Below are 17,490 nucleotides of genomic sequence, written 5' to 3' on the forward strand. Positions count from 1 at the left end.
AAATGTAAAAATCTGTCTTCTTTTCCACCACATATTCAGTTCCAGCATGTGTATATTTATGCTGGTGCAGCAACTCCACCCAGCAGCACCAGCATGTGTGTGGAAAAAACCATAACAAAAACAGTACACGAGTACTTATTCTGTGCAATCAGTTTCATAGATCCAAGCATGTAGAAGCTGTTGTTTGTATCTACAAGGTTTGCTCTCACAAAACTCAACACTGCTAGCACAAGGTGTCACAGACTGAGGAAGTATTCGCTGTTTGGCTTCATCAAAATAATGAAAAATATTGCATTCAAAGCTCTTCACAATCCATAGATCAGAATCCCTTACTGATACATCATGAAATGTCTGTGCTCCAACACAAAACCAAACAAAAGCATGAATGAAATATAAAACTCCTTTTACACTGCCTCTGCCCCCCCGTTTCTCTCACCACCTAGCCCTGGATCACATAACCAACATATTCACATACTTGCAAGCACATGCAAAAGACAAATTTCACAATATTTTGGACTCAATGCTTTGATGATGATGAGTAGTGAGTAGTGAAAGGCGTTCCTGAGTTGGATTACATATGGTATGTCGGCTTGTGATCGGTCTCTTGTGAGTCCCCAAACCTTATGACAAACTGGTATAGGTACTGGTAGGTCATATTAGTCTGTCGCTGATTATTGTTAACTCCATGACTAACTTGATAACAGGCCAGAAATAAACTCTGTGTTGTCTGTGCTGTCTGCAGCCGAAGATCTGTTTTAAAGGAAGAAGCTCCACTCTGTACTGAGTGTTTCTGTAGTTCACACAACTCCAACAGAGTGACACGTCTTCTCTCTGCAGTTTCAGGGGCCACATTCTCCAGTTCCTCTTACATTCATATCATATCAATACATTCAGGTTATTAACTTAAAAGGTCCCATGGCATGAACATTTCACTTTATGAGGTTTTTTAACATTAATATGAGTTCCCCCAGCCTGCCTATGGTCCCCCAGTGGCTAGAAATGGTGATAGGTGTAAACCGAGCCCTGGGTATCCTGCTCTGTCTTTGAGAAAATGAAAACTCAGATGGGCCGATCTGGAATCTTCTCCTTATGACGTCATAAGGGGAAAGGTTACCTCCCCTTTCTCTGCTTTGCCCGCCCAGAGAATTTGGCCTACCCATGAGAAAGACAGAGACATCATGGCTTGCAAACAAGCGAAGCATGGCAGTTGGTCAAGGCCACTTACTGGAATTGTTGGGTCTTTGTAAATTATAGAGTGTGGTCTAGACCTACTCTATCTGTAAAGTGTCTTGAGAGAACTCTTGTTATGATTTGATACTGTAAATAAAATTGAAATGAATAAAAAATTGAAATTATCGGGATTATCGTATCAATCACATTTTAAGTGACTCCGATTTCGATGACGAGACGAAACTGAGTTCCAGTTACTGTACGTACACACCGCCGTCGACTTGAGCTGAAAAAGAAGCTCTGGCTGCCCTGTCAAGGACGCTTGTCAAAAAGTACGGGGAAGCTTTTGTGGCAGGACATTCACATCAAGCAAGGAAGATTAGCATACGTACTTAAATAATAAAAACATCACGCACTTCACCAACTCACCCGAGACGCCAACTATCCCAGCTATTTTATCCCATGCCTCGTTTTTAAACTGGTCCCTATACGCAAACAACGTCATATCATAAATTATAGGGAACCCAGCAATAGCGATGATGAGCTTTTCCTCCACAACTAATGTTTTGGTAGGAACGAAAGTTTACATCGTTATGTTCTCTGGAATCAGCCAGCGCGAAGGATGTCTATATTCCGATTGGTTGCTGGTCGTTTGCCGCTGAACCGCGTCATAGCTCATTACCATAAAGTTGACCAAACTTCAACTTTCTGCTTGGCGCTCTGGTCGCTCAACACGCCCAAAACGCGACGTCGACGGATTTTCCGCTTCTTGCAGCTGAGAGAAGCCGGCTTCCATTGAAAATGAATGACTTCCTGTAACTTTGAAGCTCAAGTCGGCGGCAGTGTTTACGTACAGTTACTCACCAAACTGTAATTTACAAGATTAGAGGTTAAAATCATGAGCAATTGAGTCTCATTTTAACTAACTTGTTGCGAAGCTACTTTCGCCCTCATTCTTACCTCGCTCGCCTTTGGGACTTGAGGTATTCCAGCTGGACATAAATCAGAAAACACACGCTTTTGCTGGCAGTCCAAACTGGATTTTGGCTTTTCTTCTCTTCCTGTATCCTTTTTTGCTACTTCCCGACTTTCCTTTTCCTCTTTCACGGCCTTTCTGTCTCACAGTTTGACTCTTCCTCCCCTTTCCCTGGCCCGACGTCCATGTGAGCCCCACCCTCTGTCATCACAGGGCCCATAAAATGCACAGCCAGCCAGTGGGTCGAGCGACGGGGTCATAAACTCTTTGACAGAACATCTGTCCTCGCTGACCATATGCTATACAGCCCAAACTTTAAGTAATGGTTGACGTCGACTCTCATAAACAAACCATCAGACCACACTTGACCCTGTGTCGGAAAGTAGTTGTTCTCACCCTATCCTTACCCCCGCCACACACACCACAGTTTATTTCACTTGTCAACGCAAAATGTCTGCTTATTAAACGAGCAACAGTCTGAGTAGCAGACGGGGGCACGAGCAACACAAAAACACACCACAGGCGACAGAGGGGGGGGTTCACAGCAGGGCCCGGGACGATATGCTTTCCTTCTGATTCGATTCTTTCGTGATACATGGGTGCCGATTGGATTTGTATTGCGATTTTCATTTATTGTGATTCTAGGAGTATTGCGATTCGATAGTATTGTGTATCGCGATTTTCTTTATCAATAACAAAAGTTGAAAAATACACTATATACTAGAGACCACTGTATATTATGAGACATTCAGTCAGTCAGTCTGACATTTATTTCATTTGTAAAGAAGAACGTAACATGGATTTTCTGCATTTTATGCTTTCGCTCCGTTTTGCTGGAAACTGATATGATGTAGTCACTCTCAGCACTACAGCATGAACAGAAAAAATTTAATATATATTCTTGGGGGGAAAAATAATTTAAAAAATGGTTGCCAAAAAAACGTCACGAAACACACGTGAAAAGATTTTTTCCCCCATCCCTAGTACACAGCACTGATTTATGTCAGTGTGACCATGAAGAGATAAAGCATAAAGCATGGCGCTACAAAGGATTTCCCCCAGTGCTCGCCAACAATTCTGTGTGTGTGTGTGTGTGTGTGTGTGTGTGTGTGTGTGTGTGTGTGTGTGTGTGTGTGTGTTGCAGTGAGTCATCTTGTGTGCTATTTTTCTCTAAATGAGAAGCAGCTCTGGAGAACTCTCTGTCTCAGTGGGGCTGGCTGCCTGTACAGTTCAACCACACAGTGAAAGAACAGAGGATTCACACCGGTATCTGACTCGCAGGCTTCTGTCACTTGTCAGAATAATGTTCGGTACCGTCAATCAGTGCTGCGAAACGCTTCATTTCATGCTCAAATCGTGCTCAAACCCTGCTGAGATTGCAACTCTAAATGGCTGTAACGAGGTAAATAATGTTGAGGGACATCTTCTAATATCACATTTGTGTATAGGTTATTTTGCATGCAAGAAGTATAAGACGACATTGAGTATATGGCCTTTTCTTGAATAATTTACATTCTGACAAACAAAAATACCGTTAATAGTATTCCTATGATTTGATTATTGTACATAATGACTTTAAACATATGTACCAAAAGAGAAATCAACTAACGTAGAGCAACAAATAAGTAAATGACTTTATTGCACATTACAAAATATTTAAGGATATAAATACACAGAAGTGGTTGTGGTCTATTTGTGTGCGTTTTCTGATTGTTGCGTGTTGTTAGAGCTCAATAGTGTGGTTCCGGTAGTAAAAATCCCATTCATTTTCCGTAAGGATTTTGGATTATTAGCAAAAATGTCTAAAACACCCAAGGTAGACTGACCACGAGCTACGAGATCGGGAAATGGTTTATGCCCCTGTAGAAGCCACAAGTCCGAATGAAATCAACCTTGTTTTAAAAGGTCCCATGGCATGAAAATCTCACTTCATGAGGTTTTTTAACAGTTAGGAGTTAGGAGTTCCCCCAGCCCGCCTATGGTCCTCCAGTGGCTAGAAATGGTGATAGGTGTAAACCGAGCCCTGGGTATCCTGCTCTGCCTTTGAGAAAATGAAAGCTCAGATGGGCCGATCTGGAATCTTGTTCCTTATGACGTCATAAGGGGAAAGGTTACCTCCCCTTTCTCTGCTTTGCCCGCCCAGAGAATTTGGCCCACACATGAGAGAGAGACATCATGGCTTTCAAACAAGCAAAGTGGCAGTTGGTCAAGGCCACACCCCCACCCTCCACCTTGCCCCACCTCTCTCCTCCTCAATAGCATTTAAAGCTACAGACACAGAAATGGCACATCCTAAGGAAAGCTCATTGTGGGACTGGCTCTAGTGGCTGTAATTCTGCACCATGGCTGAATTTCGGGAAAGAGACTTCAGATACAGTATTAGGGGACCACTAAGGTCTATATAAAAGAGACTTCAGATATAGTATTAGGAGACCACTAAGGCCTATATAAAAGAGACTTCAGATACAGTATTAGGGGACCACTAAGGTCTATATAAAAGAGACTTCAGATACAGTATTAGGGGACCACTAAGGCCTATATAAAAGAGACTTCAGATACAGTATTAGGGGACCACTAAGGTCTATATAAAAGAGACTTCAGATACAGTATTAGGGGACCACTAAGGCCTATATAAAAGCATCCAAAAAGCAGCACGTCATGGGACCTTTAAGAAAAACATGTTTTATTCGCAAAGTCATTGTTATTTTGGAGCCTGGCTAGCTGCCTTCAAAACATTTTACTTATTAGAGTGATCTTTGTTGCAAATACATAGGCACGGCACTGACAAGTTTTTTTTTAGCTCTAAAAAGTCTTACTGTATAACTGTTATAAGACTTACACCTACATATATTTGTCACAATTCTATATTTAAAAAAAAAGAGAAGAAAAAACAACTTTCTGACATCTTTGTCAAAAATGTCAGTATCTGCCTTCAAAAATCTAGCTGTAGCTGCCATTCTGAACATGATATATTCCACCTGTAGTTACAAAACGGTCTTTCAACAGAGGTCTAAGCAGTCACAGCGAGATCCCCTTTCCCGCTGATTTTGGATCAAGATGGATTTAGTGCACTGGCTTAAGTTGAGGCTGTCAGCACTAACACGATGCACTGGAGAAATATGCATAGCGTACGTGAGACGACCCACAACAAAGACTGATCCATGAACTGTACTTGGTGGACACATGAACACATCCAGTTATCTGAATGGAATGGGTTTGCGAAGGTCTGACAATATGACTGAAACAAGTGACTCACAAAGACGTGGTGAGGACAATCAAGTCAACGTATCAGAAGTCTTAACTAACTAAAAAAGACTTACATTCATCCCTGAATCAATTCACGAAAAAAAACCAAAGATGAATCTGCCATTTTCTGTGTCAAACTGTAAAACTTTCACAAAGAGTATTACCGGACTGATATTACTTTTGATATAGAAAACGAAGCCTCTAGAAGCTCTCCCATTATATCAAAAATTGCTGACGCTACAATTCTCCCGCTCTAATGCAAGCCTAATCATTTCAGCTTTGGCTCCAAACTTCTACAGCAAATCTCTTCCCTTCCAAGTCGGAGAGTTCTTGAATCAGAGCCAGTGGGAGATTTCCAAACATCAAAGCAGAGCTGGAGAGTTGTTCCTCCCCCCTGAACTGAAATAACACAGAATTTCACAGGAAGAAATCTATACATGTGGGCATGTAAACAGTCTGCTCTCTATGAGACCTCTCATCAAGCAAAACTGTCTTAATTACACTATCAAAAGGGAAAGATCAGAGAGACTTTAGCTGTAACAATGCGATTTAATATAACTGGCAGGTTTCCAATCATAACTCACCCCTATACTGTACTTAACCCTATAGTCTACAGACAAACCCCTGAAGAAATGTCACAGTTGTGACCACCTAATCATTTTACCACTGCTGCCTCTGTTAAAGAAATGCAGAGAACCTTGTTTGCTGTCATTTTCTCTTTCATGGACTCTTGTAGATTGATGAGCGCTAAGGCCATGTTCAGACAGAGACCACTGTACTGCTGCTGTGGGGGTGCCGGCCCAGAGGGCGCTAGCAAAAAAATATCTTACCTTGGTCAACAGGAGCAGCAATGTAATTAGGGCTGCACAATATATTGGTTTTTTATCGTTATCGTGATATCAACTAGCGCAATAAACGCATCGCGAAAGGCTGCGACATATAGGTTTATCGGTATTTTAAGCCCCCCCAACGTCTCCTTGGATTAGGCAATGGTTATGGTTATGGTTAGGGTTAAGGTTAGGTGCCTTGAAGTCAACGGTCGCAGCGCTGCCTGGAAGGAGACATTGGGGGCTTAAAACACCATCGAGCGACATATAGCTAAGGACAGTCCGAGATTTCTTTGTAAGTTGAAAGAAAATATCGGAAGAAAACTTGTTAAAAATGTAAAAATTAGGGCTGTCACTCGATAAAAAAATGGATCTAATTAATTACATACTCTGTGATTAATTCATCTAAATTAATCGTATACATAATGTTTGCCCGGTGCCTTAACCGATAACCGAAAAAACGGGGGGAAAAAGAAGGGTAGGCTATTAAACAACAGTCTGCAACATTAAAAGAACGGCTTGTTAATTGCTAAGGCCATATGGTCAAAATTAAATGATTTAATAATAATGTAATAACAATAACTTATTTCACTAGTAAATTGCTGTTGAATGAGAAAAACAACCACCAGATTGGAAAAGGGCCTTTAACAACAACTTTGAATGCACCATGAGGCTGTAGGTTACCAGTTTCATTGAACGCACCTTCTGTGTTTTTCCGACAACGGCAGCTGCACATTGTTACATCCCAGTGTTGAATCCTCTCTACAGTAAAATACAGTCACACTTTACACCGTTTAGCGTTAGCTGTCAGCATTGTAACCGTGTTTAATCCAGCTACTAGCTAGCGGTAGGCTAACGTTAGCTGCTGTTGAGTGTAGTGTTAACTAGCGTCACGTGCAGCAATGTTTCTGTTGCCTGTAACGTCTGTTTCAGAGCATCCGAGAGAAGCGCAGACATATCAGTGGCACCGGAATGAGGCGCCGAAATCCACGTTGCTATTCGGTCTGGTAGATACAGGTCGTGAAGGCACCTGTGCCGTATTAGCACCGGATTTCGGTACCCAACCCTTCAGGAAGAAGATTTTTATAAGTAAATGTTCCAATTAATGATACAGGCAGCACATTCTCGTCTCCCTCCTTCATTTTACAGTCGAATAGTGGCTAGAACGGCTCCGGGGCAAAGTTCAATATGGAATGGATTAATCTGCGTTATTTTTTTTTAACGCGTTATTTTTTTCTCAGATTAATTAATCGAAATGAACGCGTTATTTTGACAGCACTAGTTCAAATGTAACTGTCATTCTTTTTTAGTGGTGCCTTTTTATGCTCAATTCAATGTTCAATTGTTTCAATACAAGAATGTCGGAAATTTGTTCATTTGTTTTGAATTCAACAAGCAGTTTGTTGTATTTAAGGAGAATACTGAAAGCAGCAGAACAGAGAACGCTTTAATATCTGTTCATTTGTCGCGAGTAATATACTGTAATTATTACGTTTTTCAACAACATCGTCGCATATCGTATATTTTCCTCATTTTGTGCAGCCCTAAATGTAATGCAGTACACTGTGGCCAATCAAATACATCCACACACATTCCTGGTCGATTAGTTTGTAACTTAAACACTTTTTTTTTGCTATAATAATCTAATTACGTATGTGCTAATTTGCATAAATACCCCAACAGATCTAAACATTGGGTCAGGTGAAAATGTCTTGTTGAATCTTGTTGACATCTTACAGTAAGATACTTCATGTTAAGGTCTGAATGGAACCCATTTAGGCTACCCATAAGCATTAATACATAGAGGCAGGAAGAAGTACTTTAAACCAGCCTTTATTAATTATTATTGCGGAGATGGGGTTTGGGGCTGGGTCCGTGGGACTGTTTCTGGGGGATGAGTCTGATGGAAGAACAGGAGACAAGGGTGAGGAGAATGCAGAAGACAAAAGGTAGGTCCTGTTCCCCATCTCTGCAATAATAATGAATGAAGGCTGGTTTAAAGTACTTCTTCCTGCCTCTATGTATTAATGCTTATGGGTAGCCTAAATGGGTTCCATTCAGACCTTAACATGAAGTATCTTACTGTAAGATGTCAACAAGATTCAACAAGACATTTTCACCTGGCTATACCCAATGTTTAGATCTGTTGGGGTATTTATGCAAATATAGCACATACGTAATTAGATCATGCACCGTTTGCCCATGTTACCAAACAATTTCAAAAAACTTGTAATACATTTTTTGTTTGTCTTGATGTAAGTAATCAACTCAGTAATTTTTATGGCGATATCTAAAGGTTAAAATGTTTACCCTATTCACGTGGGAAAAAGAATGAATAGGCGTATGAATAGGCTATATTTGGGTCTTTTTTTTTAAACTTTCCCCTAATGGGATTCTTCGGGGCTTTTTTTCCCTTACTCAGGACATTTTGAGAACACAAAATCAGTTGAGTTTGCTTTTGTTGCAATTTGTTCAAGGTTGACCCCGATTTTGGCTTAAAATGACTGGACTAAACTGGTTCCGGTACCCAATCCTACTTCACAAAGACGTCACTGCTGAAGAAATAGTAATTTGGCTTAGATACGTAACAGTTCTTTTGCTTACTCAAGCAGTTTTGAAGTGCATGTCCATTTTAGTTAATGAAGAAATGGCTCAGCTTCTATTTTCCTCCGAATAGACTATATAGTTATATTTTAGAGGCAAATATACAGACAGTGATTTGGCTTGTTTCTGTTCCAAGAAAAACATTTTAAAGTACGATGGTCTGTTTGTACATGATGTTATTAGAGTGCTGTGGAAGCAGTAGCTGTGACACTGGGTAATGTATTTACCTGGCTCCAGTAGTAAACGTCTGACCTTCCTAGAAGCTTGCCAACACTCTTTGTCTGAAAACGTTGTGTTCTGTTGGTGTAAAGAAAACAAAAGTCAGACAAGCACCAGCCTTAGAAAATCCAGCAACATTACAAAAAGTACAACCACCCTGTATATGATGTGAATGCCTCGGCCAAACACTCTTTAGGGCTGAATGTATGGCCCCCATGTCCTGCTCAGGTAGAAAAACGTGACAATGGCCGACGCTTAAATTTTTTACAATGCTTTATATTGTGATCTTTATGTGTACAATTGTATTGTAAAGTGATGTATGGTGTGATTCTGAAGTTAAAATGTAATTTTTTTCAATTATACTGTAGTTTCTACTTTTTTCCACTTAACAAAAAAAAGCTAATATTCTTAAATGAATAGATAAATTATGAATAACACAATATTACTTTACTTCATATGAATAGGGTTGCAAAGGGGCTGAAATTTTCTGGTAAATTTCCGGAAACTTTCCATGGAAAGTTAAGCTGGGGGATTTTGGAAACATTCCAATTTGGAAACTTTCATGGGAATTAATGAAAAGTACAGGAATTAATGGGAATTTACAACAATTACCTGTAAATGTTGGGCAATTCATACAAACTCCATCTTATACAAACATAAATATAAACATTTTGTTTTGGAATAAGCAGACAGGCATATACAGTGAAAACAAATGTTGAGTTATTCGTCAGTAGATCTTTGATATTCTTTCATTGAACAAAAAAAAAAAATGAATGTTGAATAAAATAAACATATCCACCACCCCCCCCCCCCACACACACACACACACACAAAAAATACTCCCGTATTTTAAAAACTAAATGTTGGCAAGTATGTAGTAGCCTATGCTGATTACTGCGTGCGTGCATGTCACTGACTAATATAGGGAGGACATTGAACTGAAGTTGCATTAAATCAGGTTGTTTTAACCAAGATTATGCTGCAAGATGTTTTTTTCCCCAACTACAATTAACTTCCCTGTTATAGACTAACAGTATTATAACAAGCAATATTAAAAATATCCAGTTTATTCCCATTAATTCCCGTTTATTCCCATGGAAAGTTTCCAACTTTGAAAAATCCCGGAATTTTGCAACCTTACATATGAATAAACAACATACTTCATAAAATAGGAAAATTAGGACTGAAATCAGGGTAGGCCTATATATAATCAACAAGACTAACGCTGGGTTTTCACAGCAGAGCGGGACAATTCAAAAGTCCGCTTTGGAGAAAAACCTTTGGAGAAAAACTCGGAAAGTGTTCATTTTTCCCCCGCAGGGGACTGGGCCAGTCCTTAAAAATTGCACTGCCCCAACATGCACGGCTCAAGCTGCAGCGACACTTTAAGTTCCGGAAAAAATAATCTTAATCTTTGCGATTACAATAGGGTTTTCCAGCACAACTGGTACTGGAGCCTGCGTACGCAAGGCAACGTGGGCTCCCAGCCCTTTCGGGCTTGGAACCCCTAAATAGAGAAGTACGCAGTGCAATAATGTCTAGCTTTTGTTTCAGGTTGATAAGACAAATATAAATTGCTATATAAAGATATAGTGGAGTAATGGCGTCCTGAGCAGAGAATGAAGTCACACTCCCTCTGTGTGTGTTGTGATCTGAGTTACTTCTTTGTTTTGATATCCGTTCCGGCCGCGCGTGCATGTCAGTACGTGGCCGTGAAAAAAAACGTGATTTTTTACGTTTTGTGGAGTGGTCTGTGAGAGCCGTGTGGAGGCAATCCGAGCCCACTGTTTTTCCCCCCCGGTATTTTGAGTACAGCCCCTTTAATGACTTTGAATGGCCTTGTTGCTAAACTGTGATCAATGTGTGATGGCAGCTCTCTCTCTCTCTCTCGCTCTCTCCTGCTCAATAGCAACCCCTGTCTGCATGGTAACCAAGGCATGGTAACCATACCAAGCAACAACATAATGGTAGAGTATGTGAAGTCTCTGAGCTATCACTGCCAAGTATTATTACAGCTTTCAATCACGTGCGCTGTTATTTACCCGGGGCATACCCAGTACCACAGCAAACAGCAAAGTCTGCGCGTTATTGGGTAAACAGAAGATTATGAAGATCTCTTACTTGGAAAGTTGCTCTTCACAATCCTTTTCATTGTATGTACGACTCAGAACATTTAACCTTGTTTCAAAGGCTTGAGTGAGGCTTGAACGATTTATTGACATCAGACACTCAGCTCTGTCTAACTTAAACCTATGAAATCGATGAGAGAGCTGCAAGTGATGCAAAATGCTTCTGCTTGAGGCCTCACAAAGACCAAGAAAGTGGAAGACATCGCTCCAGTTCCGAGGTCTTTACGCTGGCTTTCTGTCCGTCAAAGAATTGATTTCAGAATACTTCTGTTGGTTTATAAAGCACTGAATGGTTTATTTCTGATCTGCTGCTACATTATGAACCATCCAGACCTGTCAGGTGGTCTGTCCCCAGAGTCAGAACTAAACATGGAGAAGCAGCGTTCACTTTTTATTCATCACCTAGAACGCATCACATATCTGGAACAAACTCTCAGTTCTTTTGAATCAATGCTGAAGACGTTCCCGTTTGACACTGCCTTTTATTAAATCTAATAATTATTCATTTCTTACACTGCACTGAACTTTTATTCTCGTATTTTATACATGACTTATTGGATTTTACCATGTTTTTGATTTCCTATTCTCTTTAAAAAGGGGCTGTACTTGACAATCCGAAGATTAACACAACAGCAAACAAATATAAATTGCTATATAAAGATATATTGGAGTAATGGCGTCCTGAGCAGAGAATGAAGTCACACTCCCTCTGTGTGTGTTGTGATCTGAGTTACTTCTTTGTTTTGATATCCGTTCCGGCCGCGCGTGCATGTCATGCATGTTTGCGTGGCCGTGAAAAAAACGTGAATTTTTACGTTTTGTGGAGTGGTCTGTGAGAGCCGTGTGGAGGCAATCCGAGCCCACTGTTTTTCCCCCCCGGTATTTTGAGTACAGCCCCTTTAATGACATTGAATGGCCTTGTTGCTAAACTGTGTGTATACAGTAAATAAACTGAACTTTAAATAAATAAATAAATAATAACTTTGGTACCACCGATGCCTGTATACTTTGCTGGACAAATATAGATACTCCATCTTGCACACGTCTGGGCAAAAAAAAAAAAGAAAAAAAAAGAGAACTTCATCTCCCATGGGGCCCCAGGTGCAGCAAAAGGCTCCATTGTAGCAAATTATACAGAACATTCCTAAAGCATGACTCTCCCACTCCCACACACACACACACACACACACACACACACACACCATGTGGTTCCACACAACATACGCCCTTCAAACCAATAGAAATGCACACAAACTCAAACATGCACTGTTCTATGCTACAAATGCTATAACGCTAATCTAAAAACTCAAGAGTTTGTATTTATACTTGAGAGCAAGTGACAGAGCAAGCAAGAGTGAGTGTGTGTGTGTTGTGTGTGTTGTGTGTGTTGTGTGTGTGTGTGTGTGTGTGTGTGTCCTATATGGGCAAAGTCCACTATTGGAAAACCAATCATGCCTCTTTTCAGACATAGACTTTGTATTTGCAGTGCTAGCCCACTCATACTGCTCTGTCAGAGTGTCCAGCTCAGCACAGGCAGGTGGTGCAGTATCACATTGCCATCATTTATTCAACAGGACGCGGACAGAGAGAGGATGGATGGATGGAGTTGATGTCAGGGGATGGAGGAGGACGAAGATAGATGGCAGCCTGAAGACAGGGAGACACTTTCCACTACACGTTCTTCACAGTTTGGATTAGACGTTATCAACAGCCATACTTCCACCCAAATCCCCAGAACACTTGAGGCAAACCTTCGACGTGTGCCCAAAAAGAGAGAAATCCTCTTCATTAAAATCAATGAGAAAAGAGACACATTTCAGCTTGCCTGAAGGCCAAATCAAAAGACATTGTTTGGAAAAGATTTTCACAGATGTGAAATGTCCAAAGTTTGCAATCACAAATTGTACACATTTTTATTTGTTTTTTTTAAATGAAAGCTAAAAAGGTTAGGGCCGCTCCATATGAGGAAAATATGCGATAACGTTGTTGAATATCGCGATAACGATATTACTCGCGATAAATAAACAGATATTAAAATGTACTCAGTTCTGCATTTCTGCTGCTTTCAGTATTCTCCTACAATACATTGCTTGTTCAATTTCAAACCAATGAAAGGAAATCATTTCCAACATTCTTTTATGGACAAATTGAACACTATATTGAATATAAAAAGGATGTAATGGCCGCGCTTTAGCTATATTTATGAGCCCACATGAGCCCTTAAGTTGAGTTCTGAGTCAAAAGTTAGTCATTCCATAATAATTTGTCTTTAGTCGCTATTGCCTCACTAAAACCTTTATCGTCATCATTATTATGTGATGTTACTGAACGCCTCAGATGTTGAGAAAGCAGAGCTAAAAAAAGGTGCATTTCTGCAGGGCACAGCGGCTTCAAAGCAACAGCTAAGAGAGGTTTGCATTAATGCGCACAATTAGGTAAATAGATGGGAGGACGCAGCTCCTTCGCTTCTTTATCACAGAATCTGCTGAGGTAAAGATGATGAAATTCCAGGAGAGAGATGGAAAGAGATATCAAGGCAAAGCAGTGCATAAAAAAGATGAAAGAGCGAGTAGGAGGTTACACCTTCACAATAAAACTTCACATCTTGCCAAAATGGCACAAGTATACCGAATAGTCTGTGATCTCCATTCAACTGTACTCCTACTTCCAGTCCTTGCTTTGTGTTAGACTTTGACATAAGTGCAGGATTAAAACTGCAGAAAGTTATCAGCCAACTCTGCAGCTCCCCTCAGCTTCACAGAGTGATTTAGCCTCTTTTAGCTCGTTGTTTTGGTTTTTAGGGACCACAAATGTACTGTCTCACAACTCCCATCCAACTTTTTAGGTTCTAGAAGGCGCGGACCTCTCCAGCCGCCTCTCCGTCAGCTCTGCTAAATGTATGCTGAATCGTCTATTATTACAAATAATAGTTCCGTTTTATGTGGTTGACGTTGGATGGTGATGGCGTGTGGCTAGGAGTCCTCGCTACGAGGCCTCGGTGCCTGCGTCCGTTTCCAGCGGGATGTCCAGAGCTGTGGTGTCCTTTCCTGAGACTGAGCTGGATCCTGGGCCACGTTCGGCCCCCCGACAAAACGTAGCAACGCGTTCCTCAAGATTGAATGATAAAAAGGATTGATTGAAACTCGACGTTCACCGTGATGGATTACATAACTAACGACATTTGTATCTAATCGAATCTCAATAGCTGCCTGGAACAGTAAGACAAACATAAAGAAATCAACACTACTGCATCACTAAGCTAAAGTAGTCATCATTTTAAATGGGCTAAACAAGTGGTATGGTCCTTTAGAGTTGAAGCGTCAGCTGTGCCTTTGCAGTCTTTCCCGTGACTTCTCATCTAGTTTTATAATGATAACTTGATGAGCAGTGTGTTGTGCATTATAATGTTACTACCTTGTTAAGCTCTTAAGATCTAACAGTAACTAACAAGCTACGTTTTTAAATATTAAAGCTCACTCTGTTTCCACACAATGATACAAACTTTAAATACCACCTTTAAGAATACCAACTTAAAGGTCCCATGGCATGAACATTTCACTTTATGAGGTTTTTTTTAACATTAATATGAAGTTCCCCCAACCTGCCTATGGTCCCCCAGTGGCTAGAAATGAGCCAAATATAAAAGCATCCAAAAAACAGCATGTCATAGGACCTTTAATGTCCTGTTGGCATGGGCTTTGAAAACTCACCTTTATTTGTCTAAACCTAATATGCTTTAAAAACAGCTCCAGAAGTGGAAGACGCTCTTGCAGATACAAGCTATGAGCATGTGACTGACATTTAACAGTGTATCTGTGGCTGAGACAAACGGGCAAACTTTGCCAAACTGTGCGGCTAATGGTCTAATACTGTCTGAATAGCCTGAGATGACCAGGAATTTGTCTGGCTCTAATCTTTTCCCATTAGGAAGCAGAGTTCACAGCCTGTGTGACACAAAGCTCAGTGGGCACAAAGGGATAGAGTGGGTTAGCAGGCCCCTAATGGGGATCAAACCACTTTTTAAATGCAAAGCCAATCAGCCAAACGAGCTTACACTGCAACACACAGACACATGGGAGCTTATGCAGCGACTTAAAGAACTTCAAAAAGGGGGAATACACACACACACACACACACACACACACACACACACACACACACACACAGCACTGCCGTGACCTTCTACTCCTACAACCAGGAAATAATAGTACAGACAGAATGAACAACGCATTGTCCTGATATGAATCTACGACATCTACTGGAGCAATCTATCACTGGTTTGGTATTTTGAGGAAAAATTGAATCCAGGCTGAATTGTATTTTCCTCTACAACAGATTTTGCTGGTGTGAAATAGCTGTAAGTGAATCTAATGACTCTCAAATAATCTCAATAGTCACCGGCAGAGACTTTGAGCTTAATTCAGAAACAAAAGCGAATAAAACAAGGAAGGAAAATGTTTTTTTAATGAGAGAACAAACTATTTTAACCATCGAGAGAGAGAGAGAGAGAGAGAGAGAGAGAGACAGAGAGAGAGAGAGAGGAATGAAGAGTGGGAGCCAAACAAAGCAGTGAATCAGAGAAATAAAACGTTATTTCCTGATTCATTTTCTGGTTTCATATGGGTTCTGTTCTAAAGCACAAACAAAACGTCTGAGGGAAGGAGATGCACGGAAGGATGATTTTGTGTGAATGCAGAGCTTCATCCTGACTGTTTCTGTGTCGCTTTAAACTTGTGGAAAAATACTCCATGTTAATAAACGATACCGAATGGCGTGCAAGGGGGTAAGCGAGCGTCTGGAAAGCGTAGCTCCTATGGCGACATTATGATGCTAACAAGCACTCACCCGCCGTTAGCATTCCATTGACTGCCATTCATTTTGGCGTCACTTTGACAGCGAATAACTTTACATCTGAAGCGTTTAAAGACTCTATTTGTCCATTGTTTATTTCTAAAGAAACACGACAATGTATAAAAGGCTCCATTACCTTGTATCTCACGCTATGGCTCCGTATCAGACGTTTTTGTAAAAATAGGCTAATTGTGTCATAGCCACGTGACTTACTGTCGCATAGTAGAGGAATTACCATATAGTACAGGAGAAGCTCGTAGGCAGTTTCTACTTACATTAGCTGTTTAAGTTTAATTACTAATGTTAATTAGCATTTTAGTTAGCAATAATTAGCCTGTGCCTATGTTATCACCTTACATATACCTACGCTCTCCATCTCTACAAGATTCAGAATGACTGAGATTTCTCTTGGCACAGCTACCAGAAGACTTACAACTTTCAGACAGGTTGCTCACGTCACATTTACGTCGTCTCTCTCATTTGAAGGCTACGCAGTAACGCTCAGCCATCACCGGAAAAGTGCTTCTAATATCCTTCACTGGTCTCCGTCCAGAGCAACGGGATCTGTTGGTCCATTTTTGTAAGTCTATGATTGTGTGTGTCCCCGTAACCCTAGGCGAGCAATTCAACTTCGCGACCCAGATTGCCATGTGGGCTGGACAAGGGTCCATTTCAATGTGAATTGCACATGACCAGGGTGGCTGGAAACGGTAGCGCACAGCCATGACGCAATTTTCACAAGTCGCCGCGGCCTTTAAACAAGCTGTGTCATGGTAACAGGAATGTTTTCGGAGTTATCATGAATGACCCCCGCTCAGTGTGACATGGATGGCAACGTAGTCTATATCGTTCAGTTGCCGCCGGAAATTCCGCCGGATGTCCTTTTATTTCAGCTGGCTATCCGTCACCTTCCTCTGTCTTTGTGTTGGCGTTCTAAACTCCGGTGGATTTACGGTATGAGGACTATGGTTAACTGCTCCTCAGATCTCTGCAGGGTAAATCCAGACAGCTAGCTAGACTATCTGTCCAATCTGAGTTTTCTGTTGCACGACTATAACAACTTTTGAACGTTACACGTGTTCCACCAAAACAAGTTCCTTCCTGAGGCTATTTTGCAGCGGCACCGTGGTTCCGTCCGGCTCTTAGCACTGCCCAAGACGATTATGATTGGTTTAAAGAAATGCCAATAAACCAGAGCACGTTTTTCTCCCATCCGGGAATGCTGTGGGGACTAGCCAGACCTTCCTCCGCAGCGCTGTGGAGGAAGGTCTGGCAATGCGAGAATAATAGAACCGCGAACTGTCATCCGTTATCTCTCCCCCTTGGGTGAGCTCTCTCTCCTCCTAGGGTGAGCAGAGCAATGGAACAGTGACAGGACATCATCACTCGCGAAGTTATGGAAACAAACTGGGAACGAAATAAACAACAGGGCGAGTACTACTTCACTCAATAAGTGATAAAAAGCGAC

General features: G+C 41.1%; 1 long non-coding RNA gene across 1 annotated transcript in view; it reads right to left on the minus strand.

The window, feature by feature from the left end:
* Positions 1-17,490, minus strand: part of LOC144520626 (uncharacterized) — a 45,531-nt gene that overhangs the window by 11,606 nt on the left and 16,435 nt on the right. Inside the window, exon 2 of the long non-coding RNA XR_013502239.1 lies at positions 9,051-9,120. This is a non-coding gene — a long non-coding RNA (uncharacterized LOC144520626). The remainder of the gene's footprint in view (positions 1-9,050; positions 9,121-17,490) is intronic.

The sequence above is a fragment of the Sander vitreus genome, chromosome 1 (genome assembly GCF_031162955.1).
Source record: "Sander vitreus isolate 19-12246 chromosome 1, sanVit1, whole genome shotgun sequence".
Classification (NCBI taxonomy): Eukaryota; Metazoa; Chordata; class Actinopteri; order Perciformes; family Percidae; genus Sander; species Sander vitreus.